Source organism: Callorhinchus milii, unplaced genomic scaffold, assembly GCF_018977255.1.
Source record: "Callorhinchus milii isolate IMCB2004 unplaced genomic scaffold, IMCB_Cmil_1.0 Scaffold13, whole genome shotgun sequence".
NCBI classification, from domain to species: domain Eukaryota; kingdom Metazoa; phylum Chordata; class Chondrichthyes; order Chimaeriformes; family Callorhinchidae; genus Callorhinchus; species Callorhinchus milii.
In genome coordinates, this window is record NW_024704754.1 from 5407182 (window position 1) to 5420960 (window position 13779).

The following is a 13779-nucleotide window of genomic DNA, read 5'->3' on the forward strand; positions in this document are numbered from 1 at the left end:
ATTGCAATAGAAATCGGTTTGAATTGCATAATCAGCAATGACCCGTTCCACATTCTCATTAATAATTCACAAAATAAAATCCTCTCTTCAGTAAACTTTGGGGTAGTGTAATTGATGTGTCATTTGGCATAACAGCTTCCTGAACTGTGCTAACTAAATCAAATATGCATTCACAAATGCAATCACAAATGAGGTTGTTCCTCGTTGTGTTTTAGCTGCTGCTCAGGTCACTCAATCCATGACTGTTTGTGGGACACTGCTGTGCGCAATTGGCTACTGCGTTTTGCCCACAAAGTATACAATCAATCCACTTTACAGTATATTCCGTGAAGCGCTTTGAGACGTCTCAACGACGTGATAAGGCGCAATATCAAATGCAAGGATTATTATTGTTAATAAGAATAGCTGACAGCTTGGTGAAGGCTGTAACTTATAGGCTAACAAAAGTGAAACACAATCCCGTTCCTCTCTTTAATTTCACAGCAGTGAGCTTTACATTTTACTATGGGTGTCGGTAAACTTTTCCTAATATAAATAATAACAGTAATCCTTTCATTAGATATCACGCCTTATCATGTTTTTTCGAGATGTCTCAAAGCCCTTCACAGAATATACTGTAAAGTGAATTGACTGTGTATTTTGTGGGCGAAACACAACAGTCAATTGCGCACAGCAGCGTCCCTCAAACAGTCGTGGATTGAGTGACCACATTATTATTATTTTGAAAAGATATACAAATGCTTTGGAATATGGTTACTAATGAATATTGATTAATTGGTATTAATTGAATAGTAATAATAAACGAAATGGAATCTACAATTACAGATGTGGCAGTCATTGGTGATTAAATACCGTATATATGATTGTGAAATCCCATCAAATAACAGCCATCTTATATTCATGTTGCATTCGTAACATATCTCTATTGATACTGTTGGGGTTCGCTTCCAAGTAATTTGGCAATATTAAACCGAAAAACATAGCGAAACCCAAGATAAAGAAATATTTTTGGGCAAAACGGCTATGGATTTAAGTGTGTGTCAGACAACCAAACCTTGGCTGATCCCTACCGCACCCCAAACCTGTCAATTATTATTTTATAAAATGGGTTTGGGGTCAAATATATTCAAATCACATCATCCGTCTCCAATGTTGCCCATGCAGATGCTGTACTGGGTTGTTAATGGGCAGGTCGTAGAATTCATAGGAGCTAATGCAGAAACATTTTACCTGTGTTTGCATGCAAAGGTCCTCTTTACTGCCTAATAAAATACTTATGTGATACCAAGATGTTTAGGTATGGAATCTGCGAACACAAGTACCCAGTGCAAGAAAAATAGATAAGATAAACTTGTTAAGTGCCGAAATAGCAGCAATTAGCAGCTTTCGGCCCAGACCTCTTGGACACGTGAAATGACAGCGTTTATCAATCCTGTATTTTGTTGGCATGGCTGTAATTAGTTTAAACAGTTTACAGTCTTGCACTCAGTGAAGAAGGAGGTTAATTGTTCGAAGAGGGAATGTCTTAATTAAAGCTCATAAGCTTGGATCCAGCTCTCTCCTTTAATTACGACCTGTCTGATAAAATTCAGAATCCGCTGTCTCTCTTAGCACTGAAGGTATAATGTGCACTTAACGCAGGACTGGTGGAACCCCATTAAGTTCAAGAACCGATATAAAGGATTCATTAGAAAACCAAAATAATTATTTCTCAACTTTTTGGCAAATAAGCTAAGCTATCTATCTGGATCCTTTGGGGTTTGGGCCAATGAGATGCACACTAGAAACTCCCACTAGACCTGCTATTTTTCTGTCAGGTTTATCAATTAACGAAGCCTCACCAAATCCCTACAAAGCATGGCTTTTGTGAGGGATTGCAGGCAAATTTTGATCTTGTATCAGATGCTTTTTGATTACCAGGGATCTGTTTTGTGCAGCTTGGAAGGTATTACAGTGCACAGATGTGTAACTTGGCAAACTGGTTCATGTGTTTATTTTAAATTATTGTTTATTTTATTTGTGCTATATCAAATGCAAGGATTATATTATTATTATTATTCATTATTATAGGTGAACTCCAGGGTATGTAGCTCATCTGCAATCAACATTAGCAAAAACAGCGAGAAATGCAACTAACTGCAGTGCTACAAATTTGTTTGACACATACTTAAACCCGTAGCCATGATAATAATAATAATAATAATAATAATAATAATAATAATAATCCTCGCATTTGATATCGCACCTTATCACATTGTTGAGAAGTCTCAAAGCAGAATATATTGTAAAGCGGAGTGACTGTATTTTATCAGCACACAGTGTCCCACGTACAGTTGTGGATTGAGTAACCATATTATTTTCTAAGGGATTATTACCCCCCAGAAAGCGATCCACCAATCAACTAACAACTGGGTTCTTACTTACTGCTAAGTAAACAGAGGCGTGTGGAGCAAGGAAACTTGCCTAAGGTTACGACCCGCCCGGGAATCGAATGCGGATCCTCTCGCTCGCGAGGCGAGTGCTCTAACTAATATGCCAACAGGACTCTACTGTATAAATACATAGAAATGCAAGCTGTTGTTGTCATCGTCACTCATTTGTTGCAGCAGAGACTCAGAGAGGACCTCTTTTACACACACCGTCAAACTCAATGGTGGATTTTACAGCAAATTCAATAGCTTGCTGTCGTCCTTTCATTTCAGATCTTTTATGGTTGAATTCCAATTTGAAAAGGCAGTATCAGGGCAAATGAAGTAATTTATCACTGTAACAGGGTTTTATGTATACATTTGTGAGAAAGTCATCGCTGAAAGGGAACGGAATTAAAACTGCTCAAAACTGTTCCCAATTAATATCCTCTCAGAATAACCACGTGCAGGGGACGGTCTTATTTAGGGATTGTTTCCCCTTCCCCCCGACTGTCACTGTCCCACCATCAACCCTTATGTCTCAGTAATCTGTCCTGCAGCTGTGTAGCTTTGCGAAGGCTGAATGGGACATATACAAATAAAAATCTTGACAAGTTTTGTGGGACTAGAAAATAAGGCGACAAAGTTTGAAAAGAGTCACTTTGAGACTGTGATCCTGTAAAAATAAACTGTCAAGTGGACAATAAAATGATTTAGTAAAATAGAACCGCGCTGGAAGAGGTCAGATAGTAAAGGCAACAATTCCGACTGTGTCTCAGTGGCTGTAGTTATTTTGAAGCAAAGGTTATTCTACAGTATTTACTGAGAAGTTAATAATTAGGCTGTTATAGTGTATAAGGGAATAAATAATACTCCAAAACGTCTTTTTTATTTAATCTCTGTCAAAAACATTATAGAGCCAGACATCTTCCCCATGTCACTCTGCGAGTGCAATGTGTAAAGCACATCAAATGTGGTTCATCAATGAAGTGAAGCGTCAATTTTATCAGGGGATTGTTGGCCAGGACCCAGGGAGTACTCCCTTCTCTTTTCGAGCAGTGTCACGGGATTTTTTAACGTCCAGCTGAAAAGCCAGATGGAACCTCAGTTTCTCTGACAATGTGGTGCTCCCCCCAGCACTTCACTGGAGCATCAGCTTAGATAGTGAGCTCAAAGTCCCCAACGTAGGCCTCAAAGCCACAACTTTGTGACTCAGAGGCGAGACTGGAACCGATTTGTACCTTCCACTGTGCCAAGCAGGGAAGGACGTTCTGCTTGCTTCCTTCATTTTTTGCTCTTCAAAAACCACAGTCATAAATAACAGTGCAAGCAATTTGCAAGGCTGTTTCCAGCAGTAAAGTGATTCAGAATGGGAAATAGCAATTTTAGACCCTGTCACAAAATGGCTTTTGCCTGTTAGTTAGTCTGTCAAGCCACATTGTCTTTGGCATCATCCCTTCACATATTAGTTTTGTTCTGTTTATTCCTAACCGCGTCGATTTGCTGTTTTTCTGCTTTCCCAGTGTCATTCTTTTTCAATTCTACTCTTGCGGTTTCCATTTATCCATGTTTCACACTTAAAAAAAACGATGCTGGCTCTCTCACACAAAAGGAGACGGGCTGCACTCTCCATCCCATTAGAAATATCCTTTCCCATGAAGCGAAATGAATTGAAACAGTCTGTTCTCAGAACAATCCTGACTTGATCTGCACCATGAACACCCAGCATCCTATTACAGAAATGATCAACTCGCAAGGCTAACCTCAATGAAACATTCACTTCCTGCTACAATATCCTCCAGACCAAGATGAACAGAGTTGAATTAAGAATGATAACACTTCGCACACACACACATAGGCAATAAGGGACTCAGGCCCAGTGACCTTTTGGAAGGTAGGGAGAAGGTTTAGTCCCTGCAAATGGCTTAAACGCACAAAAAGAAACAGCTTGATGCCACGATGAGAAGACATTGGGTATCTCGTATCATAGTGGTCACCGCGCTCGCCTCGCAAATGAGAGGACCCAGGTTCGATTCCCGGATGGGGAGAAACCATAGGTAAGTTACTCCATCAACCTCCGTTTACCTAGCAGTAAGGAGGAACCCGGTTGTTAGTCAATTGGCGGATCGCTTTCCGCAGTTAATAATCCCTTCCAAAAATGGGTCACTCAATCCATGACTGTTTGTGGGACACTGCTGTGCGTACTTGGCTGCTGCATTTCGCTCACAAAATATACAGTCACTCCACTTTACAATATATTCTGTGAAGCGCTTTGGGACGTCTCAACGAGGTGATAAGGCGCTATATCAAACGCAAAAGGATTATGATTATTAAGGGGACGAAGGGGCTTCTTCACCCGAGCTGATCTTGCGTTAGCTTGTAAAAATTATTGTAGGAGGTGGGGTATGGGGGGGGACTTGAATTCGGTCTTAATTTGAGAGCTGGGGGGGAAATGGCAGCTTCCAAATTCGGGCTAAATTTAATTATTTTCATCAACTCTGTACCATCTTATGTTTTGAGACAAAACACAAGGAACCCAGTGAGAGGAGGCAGCCGATGACTTGAGTTGGTTAAGATACGAAACTGTTTTCAGAACGAATGGAGATTCTAAAATTCAACGATATATCTTTCACGTTAGCAACTCCAGTGCAGACTTGATGTTAAACTGACACATTTAGTTTATCTCTTTGATTTTGCAATGGTCTGCTAATTCAGCCCTATGGCTTGGTTCAAGCTCACATCTGCTGCATTCAATCTCAATTTACATTACATTCTGTTACTTTCCTCAGATGAAAATATTATTCTTCACAGGCACACACACAAGTACATACGCACCACCACCAAAAACACACATGCAAACACACACACACACAAAATGCATACCCCAAAACACACACACAATCTAATTCTTTTATTTTGTGCACCCAAATAGCATAATAATTCCTGCTCTATAAAGAAATATCAATGCTGGAAATACGCATGGTTCCAGCATGCTAAATTATGTTTTAGTGTGACTTATTTCAAAATCGCAACTCTACAGAAAGCAATATGAAAATGTCATACCTTTGAAAATGAAATGGAAACACCTCCCACAGGCATGATATCAAAATAGTTTAAAGCTTTGAAATTATTGGGCCGCTTAATTTCTGGGTAAAACTCTTGCTATTCTATATTTTTATTTCAACACCTGCAGAAAGTAGAAGATCAATATTAAACATCAGGACACGTTCAACGCCATTGTGAGATGTTGGTGCTTTGGGACGTCTCAACGACAGGATAAGGCGCTATATCGAATACAAGGATTATTGTTATTATTATTATTGAAATCACCCACATTGCAAATTGGCTGCCGTATTCGCTCACAAAAACACACAGTCACTCCACTTTAAAGTGTATCCTGTGAAGCACTTTGAGGCATCTTGTTGACTTGGTATCAAATGCAATTATTGCAATTCTCTGCAGCCTCTCCTGTTAGATGTAACTAGTCACAATCTGACTCTCTGCTCTGCGTTATCAGGCGAAAACATTATTAGTTTGTTCTCTCTTTGCTTTTTTTTCCTTTCGATGCAGAAAACAATGATAATAACACTGCTTTTCATAGAGGTTTGCTTATCTGATGGAACAGAACAATCAACTTGTCCTCCTGCAAACAGCACAGCATAGATATTTCATATTTTACTCTGCAATAAATTGTAATTCATGAAAATCTTACAGGAAGATTGCAGAATGCAGGAGCCATGATGACATTAAGAACATTGTGGGAGAGGGAGAAAAAAACCACAATGATAATACTAATCCTTGCATTTGATACAACACCGTATCATGTCGCTGTCGAAAGGATCTGGGGGTGCTGATTGACAATAAAATGAAACTATCACAACAATGCTCTGTGGCAGTGAGTAAAGCAAACCAGATGTTGGGATGTACCAAAACATCAATAGCAATCCAAAATAGTGGAGTAATCCTGCCACAGTATAAATCATTGGTGAGACTGTACTTAAGGGTACTGTGTACAGTTCTGGTCGCCTCAGTACAAAAAGGATATGGGAGAAATTCGAGAGGATACAGAGGCGGCAACCAGAATAATTGAGGGAATGAAGGGACTGGACTACAAGAAGCGACTAAGTAAATTGGGACGTGTTCACGCTGGAAAAGAGAAGATTGAGAGGCGACATGATTGCTGTCTTTAAGATTCTAAAGGGGCAAAACCATATAGATCATGACCGGCTGTTTCAACTAGTCCAGAAGTGTAAAACCAGAGGACACGGCCTGCGAGTGAAGGGGAGTAAATTCTGAAGAGGTTGTTAAAACCTAAAATTAGGATTATTTTAGTGTCAGTGTTAAACTCATGTGAGCACACTGGCAGTCTCAGTCCCTGGGAGCAAGTGATGCTGAAACGCATCTAATATTCAATCAAATTTATTGTCTAGAAAATTTGAACCAAAGAAAAACGATTAGGAAAATGATTATTAAGGGAGCTCTGGATAATACAGTGTTAGTGTGTTAACATTGACCTGCGATGATATCCCCATAGATATAAACTCAGTTATGATGATTGTACTTCACTGAGCAGTGACTATCCCAATTGTAAACAGCTGTACATGTGTGGAATTCACTACCCTATAACTGCTGTGGGTCAGTTGAAATCTTTAAGAGGGGTTTAATGGGGATAATAATAATAATAATAATAATAATAATAATAATAATAATAATAATAATAATAATAATAATAATAATAATAATAATAATAATAATAATAATAATAATAATAATAATAATAATAATCCTTTGATACAGCACCTTATCACGTCTGAAAGCACATCACAGAATATATTGTAAAGTGAATTGACCGTATATTTTGTGGGTGAATTGCGGCAGCCAATTGAACACAGCAGTGTCCCACAAACAGTCGAGTGACCAAATTATTATTTATTCATTTTAAAGGGATTATTACCTCCCGGAAAAGCGATCCACCAATCAACTAACAACTGGGTTCCTATTTACTACTAGGTAAACAGACGTGTGGAATAAGGAAACTTGCCTAACAGAACAACAAAATTACATTTACATCGTGCCCTTCACGTCGGGAGGACGTCCCAAGGCGCTGGACAGACAGAGTTACGTACCTGAGCTGGGGGAGGCCGGATGGAGGGACTGTGGACTGTAGTACCAGAGGGTGGGTGCAGAGTGGTGGAAGGCCCACCCGCCAATAGTGGGGCGAGCAAGACGGGAGAACGTGAAGCAGGCCAGAGCCTGCTGAGTGGAGGGAGCGAACAGGATGGTAGGGGGTTAGGAGGTCGGAGAGGTAGTGGGGAGCAAGACCATGGAGGGCTTTGAAGATGAGGACCAGGATCTTGAACTCTGTGTGATGGGAAGCCAGTGGAGTTGGGCAAGGATGGGGATGATAGGGGATGATAGCCTGGTGCTGGAGAGGACACGGGCTGCAGAGTTAGGTTTTGCCCCGGCCACGAATCAAACCAGGATCCGTTCGCTTGCGAGTCGAGCGTTCTAATCGCTACACTACAGGACTCCACCATTGTGTATTGATCACCCTTTGCTGGAGTCTGTTTCTCACTGAAGGGGGAGTTCTGTTATTATAGCTCTTCCCACTGAGCGAGATCAGTGCAATGGTCGACAGCTGTGGATATTGTAGTCTAAAAATGGCAATTTTCACACGAAAGACGTTATGCAGAAGGAACGACTCGGAGAGATCGAGTCCTTCAGGTCTTCTGATGATAACTGCAGCAAGTCGGTGCACAAACTAATTTTGTTTGATGTGACACTGCTGTCGGGAAGATGAGCAGAATGCAGAAATGACGTGCTTAAAAGAACAGAGCAGCTGTTGATACTGAAAGTGAAGAACAATAACATCTGTCGACAGGTACTTGAGGTCTTGCAGGGAATAACAAATTTAGTACTGGTGTGTGTTAGAGAAAAAAGCAGGTGCCTCATTAGATGGTTTCAATTACAGCACCTCCTAACAAAGCTTGCGGTATTCCTCATAAGTGTTCCTTAACTTATTTAAGCGCTGCAAAGGTTTGAAATCTCCAATGCTGATTAGGCACCAGTGAAAAATTGGTAGAACTTGCACTTATTAAAACAAGGAACTCGTTAACGAACACCGTAAATCTAACCCTCATAGTTCCACAAGGCAGTTACATCCAGCAATTGGCTTCATTCTAAAATGTTGAGACAAGAACAACAACTTGCATTTACATAACACCCTTCGTGAGGGGTAGCATCCCGGAGTGCTTAAATATATATGCTGTATTTAAGAGAGACTCTGTATGTATGTATATAAATATATATATATAACCATGGAAAATGTTTTAGTCGATTGGCGGATCACTTTCTGTGGGGCAATAATTCCTTCAAAAAAAGTAATAATTTGGTCACTCAAACCACAACTGGTTGTGGGACACTGCAGTGCACAATTGACTGCTGTGTTTTGCCCACAAAATATACAGCCCATTCACTTTGCAGTATATTCTGTGAAGCGCTTTGAGACGTCTTGACAACTTGGTAAGGTGCTGTGTCAAATGCAAGATTAGCTGACAGCTAAAGTACAGCTGTAACCTACAGACCAACAAAGGTGAAACACAGGTCAGAAGTATGCAAAAAAAATCTTTATATAACGAGGCATATTTTTTCCCCTGCAATATGGTGTCTTGATGATGTGATTAATTAAAGTGTACTTCTTGTTGCATTTACAGTGCTTACACATTACGCGGCAAAGAAAATGAAAACAAATGAATAAATAAATAGCCCCAATTTATCCCCATAGCTTTTCGTATCGAGGCGAGGAGCTCAGCTTGTAAACTGAGTCATCAAATATTTCTTTCCATTATAGATCATTTTTCTAATTAAAATGCCAGCAGCAGTCTGTTTGCATTTTATTCCAATCTTCTCTGCTCTCTCTCCTGTGAATAACATCGAGTAATACACAGTCAATTCACTTTACAGTATGTCCTGTGAAGCGCTTTGAGACGTCTCAATGATATGATACGGCTCAAAATCAAATGCAAGGATTATCATTGTTAATGAATGTTGTGCGGTGACCTTAACAGGACAAAAGGATAACTGATGAATGAATGAACCAATCCCCTATGGTAAAGAGTCTGTCATTAATTTCACAAGACAGTCTTCATTTCTTGCGTAGTGACTGTGTATTTTGTCAATGAATGCAGCAGCCCAATTTGCACCCAGTGATGTCTTGCAAACAGCCATAAAAGCAAAGGATCTTTTTTTTTAATCTGGGGATTGTCGGCCAGGAGAACAGGAAGAACTTCTCTTCTCTTTTTCTAATAGCGCCGCGGGATCTTTAATGTCTGAATAAACAGGGCACAGCAGGGACCTTGGATTAAAGGACGGCGCCTGAGACAACGTAGTGCTCCCCCAGAACTTCACTGGAGCATCAGCCTGAACTGTGAGCTCAAAGTCCTTCAGCACACAGATGTCTTGTTCCTCTGTTGTGGTTGGGCCATAGGTTATTATCCTAAATTACCAAACAACAAAGAAAGGAAATTCATCCAGGTAAACAGCTTTGCTCTGGAGATTGACTCTCTTCGGCTCATTCTAACACAGGATCAATGTAAAAACAAAATGTAAAGCTGCAACTTGTAATGACAGTAAGAGGAAGAAATCTTTCTTACCAAAGGACACAGTTTACATAATTATCCTGTTCCTGTAATTTCTGCATGGTCAAACTCAATCTATTCATGTTCAATCTAGGCAAGTTTCCTTACTCCACACACATTTTTGTTAACCAGCTGTAAGTAGGATCCTGGTTGTTAGTTGATTGGTGGATCGATTTTCCAGGAAGCAATAATCTCTTAAAGAATAAAAAATAAATAATCTGGTCACTCAATCCACGACTGCTTGTGGGACACTGCTGTGCGGAATTGGTTGCCTCGTTTCACCCACAAAATATACAGTCACTTCACTTTCTAGTATATTCTGTGAAGCACGTCTCGAAGACGTGTTAAGGCCCTATATCAAATGCAAGGATTATTATTATTATTTTAAACAATGATGCATCTTAGAGTGGGCATTGGCTTTTTATTAGCTTTCATTCAAAAGATGTTCGGCCAGTTACAAAGCCAGGCACTTGTGACAGCACAGAACACTGTATTAGTTGGAATTAACTCATATTCCAAGCTTCTCTGATCACTTTATGTTTTGTCTGTGCCGGGAATTAAGCAGTAATGGCTGTGTTGCAACCAATCCTCACTTAATTAAGGACAAGATGAGTAAGTGAAGGACAAGTCCATTAATCTTTCACTCTCTCTTTAACTAAGCAGAATTAAGTCTACATGCGGTTCCCGTTATTGATATTAAATTATAGTTTGAAAAAAAGATTTTGATTTGTTATTCCAATGGACTTGGCTTCTGTTCCCATTATGATACTTGCCGTGATATTAAAAGGCGGTTCTGTTTCAATCCAAATATTTCAAACAACCTCACGTAAAGTCGATCAAAAAAACACGAGGAGAACTTTTCAACCAAATAGCTTTCATTTAATCACACTGTTAGGCCTAGAGTTCACCCAAAAAATCTACAATCAATTCACTTTACAGTATATTGTGTGAAGCGCTTTGAGATTTCTATCCAATGTGATAAGGCACTACATCAAATGCAAGGATTATTATTATTATTTATATAAAATATAGGCCTGGATACATGCTAATGCTTTTTAAGAAAGGCAATAGAGCTTCTGAACCAACTTAAAAAAAACAGAACAAAGTTTGTGTGGTTTGTTTGCTATTTACTGCAGGACGTCTGATAAGTAACTAATGTTCTGAGGCAGATTCAATGGCTTTTACAATTCTTCGAGGTTCCAGGTCACGGTTTGCCATTTAAGATTTGCCATTTGAACGTTTACACAGCGTTTCACCTGCCCTTAGGCAAAGTCACAGTCACGCACAACGTGATCTGAACTCACCATTTCATTGCTGGGGGTGAAGCTGTTAACCTTTGCAAAATAAATTTAACACCCGCGCACACGCACACACACGGAAAAATTGTTTGCAGATAAAACATGAAAGGAGACGTGTTTGGTTTGGAAGATTCATAGATCTCTCAGTATTTAATACTTCAATCACAACTTGGCAAGTGAACTAGCCAAATAATCAATACACTTACTGTGGAGAATAAAATTGAAAATTTCGGATCGCTGAAGAAAGACTGCAGTGCAATCGAGAGATTACACACTGTTAATCACAAGAGAAGTTTGGATCAAAAAGGCCCTTCAAGCCATCTGATCTCATCCTTGCATAATCCCAGTCTGACCTTCCTCCCATCACGCCACTCAGTTGTTTATTTGAATGAGTCTGGCAACCTGATCTCAATCACACTTCCTAGTAACCTTCCTAGTAACCTGGCAAGATTATTCTTATTAGTGATAATAATAATACCCGCACTTGACAAAGTAATAATAATAATAACAAGCCTTGCATTTGCTATAACAACAACAGCAACAACAAAATTACATTTGTATATCGTCTTTCACGTCAGGATATAATACCTTATCACGTCTTCGAGACGTCTCAAAGAGCTTCACAGAATAAACTGTAACATGAATTGACTGTATATTTTGTCGGAGAAACATGTGGATTGAGTGACCAAATTATTTTTGTAAGGTATTATTACTCCCAGAAAGTGACTAACAGCTGGGTTCCTACTTACTACTAAGTAAACAGAAGCGTGTGGAGTAAGGAAACTTGCCTAGGGTGTCTCCCCGCCCGAGAATCGAACCCATGTCCTCTCACTTGCAAGACGTGTGTTCTAACCAATACACTTCAGGACTGCAAATCTAACAAATGCTACACATGTTCTTTCTCTCTCAGAAACTTCCCATCTCTACCCCTCAGTCTCACCCTCCTCTCGTTCCCTCAGTCCCTCCTTTGCCTCCTTCAAGGCCCATCTCAAGACCCTCATCTTCGACAGTGCCTTCAATCATCCACCTTCCCCCCTGCCCTCCACCCTCCCAGATCCTGATCCCCAGCTCGGGTCCAAAACACTGTTGTCCAGCACCTTGGGATGTCCTCCCTACGTGAAAGGCGCTAGACAAATGTAATTTTGTTGTTGTTGCTGTTAATGTTGTAAGATTTTTTTTACCTGGGTAGAGAACGGCTGAGTGTGGCAAGATGTGTGAGAGGTTTATTGTGGCCTTACAGGAACTACAGGCAATAAAAACCGCTTTTCTAATAACAGCATAATTCCCGCAACCCGGAAATTCAATTACATGAACAGAAACCCATAATAATTCCTGCCTGGGCAATTTTCCACGCTCAGGGTCGCCTCACTGTTCCCCCCTCACTTGGCGTCCATCCCCACCACTGCAGAGAGAGCCTAGGTGAAGCGCGATGTGTAAAACGCAAGCGGTTTGATTGGTGAAACGTCTTTGCACCAGAAACAGGTTCACCACTTTTACCTCAACGGTCGACGGCTCCTTGATGTTACACAGCCTGTTATCAAGCTGTGCTGATTGCCCTCTGCAATTCATCTTAAGGAGTGGTATCTTTCCTCCAAACTGCATCTTTCTACCTACTTCCAATGCTCAAGGTCGGCTAAGCAGTCGGAATAGCTCTCCCTTAAAGGGCCAGTGATCCAAATTCCGCGTGCTGGCTGACTGACCGCTGAAACGCATCCTCTCAGAATATATGTCAAATTTGCATATCGTGACGCCAAATTGGTACGGTCCACTGAGAATCCTGCTAAGATCTGATAGGAGAAGGGAGTTTCTCTCTGCCGATGTCCTGGGTGGCAATTCCCCCTGCCGCTCCCCTGACCCGCCAATTGGTCGCTCGCTCCATGGTTGTTTGCTTGCCCCGATTGGCTGCCACATTTGCCCTGAAAATGCACACAGCCACCCCACTTTACATATATATTCAGTGAAGCGCTTTGAGACGTTCTCCTGACACGATAGGGAGCCCCAGCAAATGCAAGGATTATTGTTAATGTACTGCAGTTTCTGATGTCTGATGTCCACATACACACACACTTCCTAACATGGGTCTTGAACAGGATAATTTTTCCCCTCCATAACCCAGGGTCACCAAGCCCAATTGCAGTTCTCTCCATAATAATAATGATAATAATAATATTCCTTGCATTTGATATAGTGCTTTATCATGGCCTCGAGACGTCCCAAAGCGCTTCACAGAATATATTGTAAAATGAGTTGACTGTATATTTTGTGGGCGAAACACAGCAGTGCACAGTGGTGTCCCACAAACAGTTGTGGATTGAGTGACCAAATTATTTTTTTATTTATTATTACTCCCGGAAAGTGATCCGCCAATTGACAACCAGGTTCCTACTGACTGCTAGGTAAACAGAGGCACGTGGATTAAGGACACTTGCCTAACGT